This window comes from Perognathus longimembris, chromosome 19 (genome assembly GCF_023159225.1).
Source record: "Perognathus longimembris pacificus isolate PPM17 chromosome 19, ASM2315922v1, whole genome shotgun sequence".
Taxonomy (NCBI): domain Eukaryota; kingdom Metazoa; phylum Chordata; class Mammalia; order Rodentia; family Heteromyidae; genus Perognathus; species Perognathus longimembris.
The window spans coordinates 7,243,087-7,254,794 of record NC_063179.1 but is presented as its reverse complement, the minus strand read 5'-3'; positions in this window follow the sequence as shown (position 1 = coordinate 7,254,794).

Genomic DNA, 11,708 nt, shown 5'->3' with positions numbered 1-11,708 from the left:
TCTTGGAAAGAGTTCAAGGGCCTGGTTGTCTCCAGTGCTTACCTCCTGTTCTCTCTCTGGCTTCCTGCAGCTAGGCTCCATGCATCTTCCCTTCACCAGCTTCACCCAATAGACTCTTTCCAGTCTTTACTGTATGCGCATGGGTGGCAGGGGTAGGAGATGCTTCTTCTCCAGTCACAGTATTTCCATCCAGGCCTGGGGGATTTACCTACCTGGCCAGGAGATTAAAGGAGGAACTGGGAAGACACGTTCTGGTTCTGACCAGTGCTTAAAAGCTACTTTTGCTGAAAAACAATGTCTTCCTAGCAGTGCCAGCAAATTAACTCTAAAAAGCTAGCTGTCCTTGCCTTTACTTGTATCTTTTGCTTTCCACCATTCTGTGATGTACTTACTTTATAGTCATCTTGGGACCCAGAAGGGAACTGGGTGGGTGACCTGGCCACCAGTCTGGTGTCAGTCAGTCTAATTGCAGCAAGGTCCCATTGGATCAACCCTGTGAAGATGGGCTCTCAGACCCCTTGCTGACCACAGAAACATACCCGTGACTAAGACTTTTAAACTATGCAATCTTGTCTTTTCCTGTCTCTGGGTCTTTGTCTATTTTATTTTATTTTATTTTTATTTTATTTTTATTTTTTGGCCAGTCCTGGGCCTTGGACTCAGGGCCTGAGCACTGTCCCTGGCTTCTTCCCGCTCAAGGCTAGCACTCTGCCACTTGAGCCACAGCGCCGCTTCTGGCCGTTTTCTGTATATGTGGTGCTGGGGAATCGAACCTAGGGCCTCGTGTATCCGAGGCAGGCACTCTTGCCACTAGGCTATATCCCCAGCCCCGGTCTTTGTCTATTTTAACCCAGAGCTCATGTCTGTGTCTTGCAAGTAGCTAAGAAGGTACTTAAAGTGTTATCTACCCATGGCTACCCAGGCCACATTATACACCTTTTCTTGCCGTTCACCATGTTCTTTATTTGTGTATGGAGTTAACAACCAGATGGACATGTAGCAACCCAGGGGTTTGGATCTGGGCTTAAAACTGGGGTTCTCTCACCCTTCCCTTTTTCTGTTGGGAGCAGGAAGCAGCTGCAAAGGGGAGCTGGTATGCTGCCCTGGCTCTCCTCTGGGCCCCACGTGGGGATTCTGTGCTGGCCCACTACTATACGTGCCTAGACAAGTGGAGATTCAGGCTCAGTACAAAGAGTTCATCACTGCCGTACATCTAAGCCACAGCTTCCATTATCAGCCTTATCAAAAATGAAGGTGGTAGTTAACTCTCTAAATGCCTCCTCTCTTTTTATCTTAGTCAGTCCAGAATGCAATTAGAGAAATCAAAGAACTGTTTCTGGAGCCCCCACAAACCCCCGATATGGTTTACCAACTGTCTTTAATTATTACTCTCTTCTCTTGGCTTGTGTTATTGTAAACATTCTTGATTTTCCTCCCGGCTTTCCCAAGTGGTTCCTCTTCCTACACTGTTCCTTACATACCCATGTTCCTTATAGTTCAAATAGCCCTAGACATATTTATCTTTCTTACATAAATCTATAAGAGGGGGCGGGGCAGTTATGGTGGCATACTGAGGAGGCAGAGGCAGGAGGATCGAATAGTAAAAGCATGAAACCTGGTGCCTGAAAAACAAACCAAAAGCCAAAGGATTTGGGGTATGGCTCAAGTGAGAGTGTGCTTGCTTGGTAAGCACAGAGCCCTGGGTTCAGCCTCTTAGCATCTAAATAAAACGTATAGGAGACTTCTTTTCCCAAATGGATGCCTGTGGCTGACTCACTCGCCTGGTTCATTGGTCAGAAATGCCCCTTGAGCTTCAGATACACATGGAAGCTGCTTAGTAGAGAACGGAAAGGTGTTGGAAGTCCACACATTCTTCTCCCTCTCTCCACCCTTTGCCTGAAACATCCTTCATTTCAACGAATGCCACAGTCATCCATCCATCCCAACATCTGGCCTTCATCTTGACCCCTCTCTTACCCACACCTCTTACGTTCAGTCTGGCATTTAATTCTCTTGATTTTAGCACCTGATGATAATGATGTGATGATGATGGTGAAGACAATGATGGCGATTTTGGATCTGTCCATGTTTTCCCATCTCAAGTCACCATCACCTCTCAAACTTGAGTTACTACGAAATTCAAAATTGTTACACTTCCCTTCCCTTTTTCTTTCCCCATTCTGTAATTATTATAGTCATTCCAAAGTGTACTTAAAAGAAAGATCTGCAGGGCTGGGAAAGTGGCCTAGCGGTAGAGTGCTTGCCTAGCATGTATGAAGCCCTGGGTTCAATTCCTCAGTACCACAAACACAGAAAGAGCCGGAAGTAGCGCTGTGGCTCAAGTGGTAGAGTGTTATCTTTGAGCACAAAGAGGCTCGGGGAGAGTGCCCAGGCCCTGAGTTCAAGCCCCAGGACTGGCCAAAAAAGAAAGAAGGAAGGAAGGAAGGAAGGACGGAAGGAAGGAAGGAAGGAAGGAAGGAAGGAAGGAAGGAAGGAAGGAAGGAAGGAAAGAAGGAAAGAAGGAAAGATGGAAGGATGGAAGGAAGGAAGGAAAGCTTGCACTTAGAATCCTTCAATGGATTCCTACAAATAGCCTTAATTTCCAACATGGCAGACAACCTCTGGCCCAGATTTCCCTGTCAGCTTTGCCTTTTCCGGTCTCCCCCATCAAGCTAAGCTGTTTATACTGTGGCTCAGTGCATGTAGATTTATCTCTGTGTGTCATTACTGTAGCTCATCCTTCTGTATCTCTTCATAGACTGCTCATGCAAGATTATCAAATCTGTCTTCACCCCCTGAACTCCATAGAGTCCTGTGTTTAGTTTCTTCTTTTCCATTCGTGTACTGTAATGTCAGTTGTACTTGCATCTGCTTCTTTTTTTTTTTTTTTTTTTTTGGCCAGTCCTGGGCCTTGGACTCAGGGCCTGAGCACTGTCCCTGGCTTCTTCCCGCTCAAGGCTAGCACTCTGCCACTTGAGCCACAGCGCCGTTTCTGGCCGTTTTCTGTATATGTGGTGCTGGGGAATCGAACCTAGGGCCTCGTGTATCCGAGGCAGGCACTCTTGCCACTAGGCTATATCCCCAGCCCCTTGCATCTGCTTCTTTACAGAGCCATATTTGTGGTGAACTCGGTGCTGCACCTTCCAGACGTCTCTTCAATGAAAGATTTGTTGCCACAACTGCAAAGGCATCATCATCAGAGATGCTCAGCTGTCACCCTCCTCAAGGTCACACCGACTTCTGCAATCCTATCCACAGACTGCTGGGCCCTATGAGGGCCTGGCCATCACAGCCAAACTTAAGACCAACTTGACAGGCTACCTGTCTACCTGTGCAAGGCTGGCTGAGACTGTGACTGGCTCTGCCTTAAGAGGACAAACACCTGATGACCTTCATGTTAGCAAATGAACCAGGCCATTCACTCACACATAAAAGGCCACTCTCCTTGGAGTTGTAAGACATGAAAATTGAAATGGAAAAACTAGTTGCATTTCAATAGCCATCCTGAGACACTTAAATCAGGTAAAATTAAATCCATTCCAAAGTAATATCCTTGTGAAGTAATAGAAAATAATGCTCCCATCTTGGAACAGGCTAGTTTCAGAGCAAGGAAAGAATTTCCACTCACAGTGATTACAATTTAGTATGAGTCTGTGACAGTTGGTCCAGGGCCAAGTAACATTAATTTTATTTAAATACTGTAAATGACTTTGGTGAACTGACTTTATTTTTCAGAGTATCTGTAGGTAATGATTACACTCAGGACACAATAATTTAATGAAATAGCAGATGTTGGCATATTAAGAGAGATGATTTGATTTAATTCCAGCTTCTTAAGAAAAGTAACCTGTTTTTGTTAAATGAAAGACAACAAAGTATGACCTTCAAAGGGAAAACAAGGTAAAACTGAAGAAATGGAGATAATTATATGAGGGTTTTTTTTTTTTTTAATCTTCCTTGGGGTTCTAAGAACTTCCCATGTGAAGTAAATACTTTGGCTGGCAATAATGACAATACGTTTGGTTATTTTCAAAAGAAAAAAAATATAGCGAAAAATAGAAAGGCATGACTGTCAAGAAAAAAAAAAAAGAATTACATCTGAAGGGATGGGTTGGAGACCCAGATAATTATTACTAATTGTCGCTTGGCAATCTTGTCACAGACACGGGGAAACTTTGTACGTGTTTCATGACTACATTGGACATGTCATTCCGCATGTGTACATGTGCAAAGTTTATGATGCATCTGTAAGGAAGCACAGTTTTGCCCATACCTATCTGAGCACAATTAACTTATTTCCTACTGGTTGGTAACAGCCTAACAGGGGTACTTCCCCCCGCCCCACACACACTTTGTCCTACTTGCCCACTTCAGGGACCATATCACTTGTTATGTGAAAGTTTCTGATGAGTTGCAGAAACTGTTGAGGGAGAGCTGTAGACAGTAGCTTGATGGTTATTTTTCACTTGTAAGACTCCTACGATGCTCATTTCTCTCCACTCAACATGCGTTCTCTTCACCCTCAGCTCTTTTGCTACTGGTGCCAAGTATCTGCCAGGGAAAAATCATAAGGCAGCCAGCCATCAGCATGAGTACCCAATTTTGAACAGTTCATATTCTTGGAAAAACGTGTTCTTCTTATTTCCTGGGCCAGGCAAGGGGCGAGGTAAGTGTAGACTCTGCCTGTTTGCAAGCTCAGGAAGTATGTGCAGGTGGCCACTGAAAACTTTGCACCTCGACTTACTACAGTTTCCAGACAGTTCCATCCCTGTGAGGGGAGGAGGGGCCATGAAGCAAATGGCAAGGCTGCATAGGCAGAAGCCAAGTTGCTGACATATTGTGGGTGCCTGGACTGCGTGGCCACCTGGCCGTGGTCACCTGGGGGCTAGGCTCTCTTTGGGAGGAGCCCTGGCTCCCAGCAGCAGCCTGTCAGCTCCTCCCTCCGTTGCTGGCAGCCATTCTTGGGGACACACACATACTTCTGTGTCCCTTTCCTTCCTTTTAACTCTGCCACAGATCAAGAGGCTGACTGGTGAATCAGCAGTGGCTTTCAACTGGGGCCTTTTGGAACTGAACAATAGTTAAGGATGGCTTTCCAGGCAGTTCTTGTCCCAGTGGGGATTTCCTTCCTTGTGGGCTTTCACAGCTGCCTTTGTCCTGAATTGTGTCTAACAGATGCCTGTGGCCTGGAGGGCCTTCAGTAAACCCAGTGACAGGAGCCCTCCCAGGACAGCCCAGGGAAGGTCCTTCCCTTCAGCTGAGACCTGGCAGGAGTGACATTGCTGAATCACAGGACCTCTTGCCCTCAGCCTCCTTCTCCTCCAACGATTGCTGAGTGCTTTGGGAGAGGGTTTGCAGCAAATTCCAAGAATTCTTCCTATGGAGGCCGACTGGTAAAGTCAACAAAAAGAAAAATGCTTTGGGGCTGGGAATATGGCCTAGTGGCAAGAGTGCTTGCCTCCTATACATGAAGCCCTGGGTTCCATTCCCCAGCACCACATATATAGGAAACAGCCAGAAGTGGCGCTGTGGCTCAAGTGACAGAGTGCTAGTCTTGAGCAAAAACAGGAAACCAGGGACATTGCTCAGGCCCTGAGTCCAAGGCCCAGGACTGGCAAAAAAAAAAAAAAAAGGAAGAAAGAAAGAAAAAAGAAAATGCTTTGTACTGGGCATCAGTGGCTCACGCCTGTCATCCTAGCTGCTCAGGAGGCTGAGATCTGAGGATTGCAGTTCAAAGCCATGCCGGGCAGAGAAGTCTGTGAGACTCTTATCTCCAATGAACCACCAGAAAACTAGAAGTGACACTGTAGCTCAAGTGGTAGAGCGCTAGCCTTGAGCTGAAGAGCTCAGGGACAGTGTCCAGGCCCAGATTTCAAGCCCCACAACTGACCAAAAAAAAAAAAAAAAAAAGCCTTGTAAGATCATTGCTTTTCTTGAGCCAATGTGACCAACCTAATGCATCCAACTCAGAACCACCGGCACGAAGAACCACCATCCTGGAAGCCTGGGAACTCATTTCGATAATTTTGCTGCTTCACTGCAGTTGGAACTCCTGTTTTGGAACTGTTTTCTGATTTGGTAAATTCAATAACTAATAATATAAAAGACTACCAGTAACCTAAAGGGCTAATGATAAGGAATGAGTACATGATGAATGACATCAGCCACATGCCTATAGTTCCAGCAGTTTGGAGGCGATGACTGAAGGAAAGGTTGGGGGCATTGATGAGACCAGAGCTCAAGGCTAGTCTGGGTAGCCTGAAACTTCATTAAAAAAAAGAAAGGGTAGAGTGGAGTGAAATCATATGGTCATTAAAACATTGTTTATCACAACTGTGGGATTGTGTTTATAGAAAACATGGAGGGGGAAAAAGTATTATGAATATAGTCAAATGATTTCAAATGTAGAAAAAAATAGACCAGACACCAAGAAAAGAGAAATAAAACACCTCCTAAATATTATTAGTCATTTTGTTAAGCTAGTGGGATTAAAGGTAATTAATTCACTTTTTTTTTCTATTTTCCATGTTTTTCAGCCTTGTGATTATGTATCTATGTAATTTTACGGCGTATATTTTAAAGAAGTCTTATGATAATTATTTCCTGGGAAAGATTAGCTTAATAGGCTTAGAAGAAAAATCAGTTTTATTAATTTATAATTTCAACTTACTTTGGGCAAAAGTCACTATTATGGAATTCATTACATTGTCTCCAACTTTGGGCTATTTCTAAAAGAATCAGTTCTATTTAAAAAAAAAAAAAAACGATAAAAATTTGCCACCGCTAGATCTTTCCGTGATGGATTCTTTTCCTACTTGGTTTATTGACATATGCTGGGGCCCTAGTATCGTTTTTGACACATGGTTGAACTCAGTAAATATTTGCTGAATGCACGACGAGGCCATAGATGGCAAGAGCAGCTACACTGTACGCTAGAGGATGGAGGCCGAGGAAGTGAAAGGATAAGCCAGAGAAGCTATTGCAGAGGACAGCTCTGGTGAACACGGCAGGGTCTCCAGATTATTGGTCACCTCGGTAATGGATCCACCTCTCCCAAGATTTGCTTCTCAGAGCCGCACCTGTCACTCTATTTGGAGATCTGCTTTGGAGTCATGAGCTTATTTGCCTGTCAAGGCAAGCAGTGCCAGGGAATTCTCTGCCCTGGCAAACTCATCCTCCTGAGCTTCCATGATGCCTACACTGACGCTGATTTCCCTGGGAGACTTTGTCTGCAGTCACATCCTTGCTTGTCTCAGGCTCTGCTCTTGAGAAACATGACGTGTCAAAGACAAAAGTAGGATGGTTTTACCTGTGATTCGAGAATTAGGCAACCTTTCATTCCAAAATAGAATAGATGTTTCAATAAGATGAGCAGAAGAGATTTGTTTCACAGAGAGAAGGGCTAAAGAAATTAGAAATAACAAAAAGAGGAACTGGGAACACGGCCTAGTGGCAAGAGTGCTTGACTCGTATACATGAAGCCCTGGGTTCGATTCCCCAGCACCACATATATAGAAAGAGGCCAGAAGTGGCACTGTGGCTCAAGTGGTAGAGTGCTAGCCTTGAGCAAAAAGAAGCCAGGGACAGTGCTCAGGCTCTGAGTTCAAGGCCCAGGACTTGCAAAAAGGAACGAAAGAGAGAAAGAAAGAAAGAAAGAAAGAAAGAAAGAAAGAAAGAAAGAAAGAAAGAAAGAAAGAGAGAGAGAGAAAGAAAGAAAGAGAGAGAGAAAGAAAGAAAGAGAGAGAGAGAACAAAAAGAAAGCTAGTAATTTCAAAGTTACTTTCCTTACAAGGTGAAAGCAGGCAGATAGACAGAAAATAATTGATTAGATAGCTTCAGGTTCATTTCTCCTTTTTTCTGCTAAGGAATCAAGAAAAGGAGAACTTTGTTACCATGCCAAATGAAACTGCTCTGTTTGGGAATTTTGGCTGTTACTTCTCTAAGCTCAGTCACTCAAAAGGTCAGATAAACAGCCTAGTTTCAGTTTAGTGATCTGGAACTTCAGCATGACTCCATCTTGATATTTAATCTTGCCTGTTGCACCTAGCACTGGAGCCTGATGCAAAACAGTGACCTCCTGTACTTGATAATTTGACAGACCACTGATGGCATAAATATGAACTATCTCCCGAAGACTCCCCTAGTGAAGCCTGCAACCAAGCTGGATGCTGTTTTGGGAGGTGATAGGAATGTTAGGGTGCGGCCTAGCAGGAGGAAGTCATTGGGGGACGGGGTCCCTTGCTCTTGTCTACCTTTTTCTTTGTCTCTTGACTTCCTGTCTGCCATGAGGCGACTAGCCCCTGCCACATGACCCACAACGACACATCATATTCTGCCTCACCATAAGCTCAGAGTAAATGGAGCCAAAGATAGAAACCTTTAGAAAACCCCCAAAATAATCCCTCCCTTTAAGTTGTTTTCTTTAACTATTTGTCACAGTGAGAGAAAGTCTAATTAATGTGAGATCAAAGGCAACAATGACTGAACATGAAGAAAACAGCGTTTTCAATTGCTTTCTGTGTATCACACACAGTTGTAAAGCATTAAATGTATTAGCATGGAGTGATCTCAGTGATCTCTGAAATAGGGATCATTAGTACCCCACTCTTGTTTGAGGAAATAGAAGCACAGGGTGGCTAACTAACTTGCCTTTATACACTTGCATACAATAATCTTACAATGGAGCCAGCCAGGGCAGGAGAGTCAGTGAGACCCTTATCTCCAATAAATTACCAAAACAACTGGAAGCAGAACTGTGGCTCAAGTGGTAGAGCACTAGCCTCGTGCTAAAGAAGCTCAGGGAGAGTGCCCAGGTCCTGAGTTCAAGCCCAGGACCAAAAATAAAACAAAACAACATTGAGAGAGAGTGACAGACAGAGAGACAGACAGTGAGAGAGACAGAGAAAAATGATGGTAGATTTACCCATACCCTGGACCCTTGTCACTGAGCTAATTAAAATAGCTTTAGAAAGATATAATAGGGTAAGAACTAAAAGTAGTCATGACCAAAAATGTCACCATAGCAACCGTTAACAAAATAAATCAAATCATTCTGTGCCCAATTAAACACATAATAACAGTGTAACAATGGAAACTTATCAGCAGTTGGGTAGTTGTAGGTTAATAAGGAAGCTGAAAGTGGTAGATCATAGTTTCCAAATATGGCTGCAACATTTCCCATGTCTCTTGCTGTTTGGCAATGTGAGTTCCCCGCCCCCTCACCAGGAGGGAACTGGAATCTGGGTGGGCCCCTGGCTTCTTGGATCTATGGGGTATGGTGGAAACAATGTGGCTGTTCTGAGCTATGCCCTTTCAGAAGCCTGGCAGCTTCCACTCCCTGCCATGCTTCTGGATGTGTGCCTCAGATATCCAGACACCCAATGCAAGATGCCCACGCCACTAGCTGACTGCTGGTCACCACAGGATCTCTTGCTCAACCTTTGGGTGACTGCAGTTTCAGCTGCCATGGTGTTGGCTGTAAGGTCATGAGAGGCTGGAGGGAACAAGAACCACTGGACGGAGCCCACAAGAAGAAGGTGTTCAAGCTGTGAGAGTGTGGGGGTAGTTTGTTCCTCTATGATGGAGACCTGGAACAAGAACGTTAGGAGGTTAGGTTGTAGGCCAGGGAAGCTACACATGCAAGAGGGTCTTTAAGGCTGTGGGCAGTGGAATATGAGTGGTGCGGGGTATCTGGACATCCCAGAGTAAGTGGCATGGGTGTAAGGGCCAGGGAGAACTTGAGTCTGCACTCTGGCTGTCATTAGAGCCTCCATTTTCTCGCTTGTAAAGTGGAAAGGAGTCCTTACAGGGAGTGTGATGAAAAGAGCTTCATAAGCCTTCTCAGGACGGCATCATATCACTTCTGACAGATGTCTGCATGGAAATGGATTGTCGGTATTTCATAAGGAGACAGCGCATCTCCAAAGCAATTTTTTAAACCATAATCATAGATCTTCCTGCCTGGGGGTATTGTGGTGGTCTCCATATTCATGCAGGCTCTCTTTCCTTTTTTCCTTTCTTCATTCATTCAATACTTACTTGAGAGCCACTTCTATGCCAGTGTTTTGGGTCCAGAGCAGTGAAGGAATGCAGGTACTATCTTTCCTCAAGGAACATGTGGTCTAGACTAGTCTTACTGGGTACCGTGTGCCAATGTGGACTGTAGCTGCTGGAGACAGTATGGTGAGGTAACTGCTTGTGTTTGGAGCTGGGGCAAGTGTCTGACTTAGATGTACACCCCAACTCCACTATTTAACAACTATGAGACATGGAGCAGGTTGAGTAAGCTCTCTGTGCCTCAGATTCTCACTGTACAATAATAATAGCAATAACAACAAAAATACCTATTTCTCTCTCTCTCTCTCTTTCTCTCTCTCTCTCTCAGAGTGTGTGTGTGTGTGTATGTGTGTGTGCGCACACGCACTTGTCCTGGGGCTTTGGGGCTTGAATTCAAGGCTTGAACATTTGTGCTCAAGGTTAGTGCTCTACCACTTGAGCTACAGACCCACTTTTGGCTTTTTTGGTGCTTAACTGGAGATAGAGTCTCATGGACTTTCCTGCCCAAGATGGCTTGAATCATAATCCTCAGATCGCAGCCTCCTAAGAAGCTAGTATAACGGGCATCAGAGCCTGGCAATAATGACTACTTCAGAGTCTTACTATGAAGAGTAAATGAGTTGATAGACATAATAACTTGGAATAAATGGCTGGCACTGAGCACACTCTGTCACAATAAAGATATTTATCATTACTTTTGCCATTATTATTATTTTTTCTGATGAGAACTAGTCCAAGATCTCTTCCAGTTTACGATCAACAGCAAGCTTTCCATTCTAAGAATATGACAACTTTTCTTTTACCTTCTTTCTTCTTTCTTGTGCTGTGGATAGAAATATGATAGATGGTTTATGACATACATTTATCTACTAGAGTGGCCAGTGGGTTTTAAGTGTAAGAGCACTGGTCTAACTTAGCCCAAATGAGAGGCAGGGGTGGTGATTTGTGTCTATAATTCTAGAACTTGGAAGATAGAGTCTGGAATGTTCTAGACTTTAGGCTATCGTGGACTACACAGTGAGATCCCATCTCAAGAACAACAAGCTCAATGAGAGGGTAAAAATTACAGATTATATTAGAGATGGCTTAATGTAAAAAAAACTTTTTAAAAATGTATTTTTTTTAGAATATAACCCCAAGATCAAGGGTAAGCAGGAAATCAACAAGTGTGGGGTGAGCTTCTGGGTCCTAGGGTCCTGTCCCTTCATCTTAAATGAGCACTGTTTAGGTCATACGAGTGAGTACTGTTTATGAACTTGGGGGTCCACTTGTAGGACCTCCTCAAAAACTAAAGGCAGTTTTACTTAGACTCTGGGAGCCACTGACTTGGCTGTGTCAATCAATATATAAGAAAAAGCTTAAGTCAGAGGTGTTGTAGTGTATAAAATAAATCCCATGTTAGGCAGTTCAGGGCAGGCATGACATCAACATAGCCATCAGGTATGCAGGTTATCTTCTCATCTTTCTCTTACTACTCTCAGGAAATGGCTTACTACTCTACAGAAAATGGCTGTGGGATCTCCGGCCATCTAAGTCCACATTCTGGACGGGGAGAAGGAGACATGTGGAAAGCAACCAAGGCGCTCCCTTGGTAGTTGTGTCAGTTCTCTTCCTGAGACATTCTCCGAGGACCCTACCTAAGTTCTACTGCC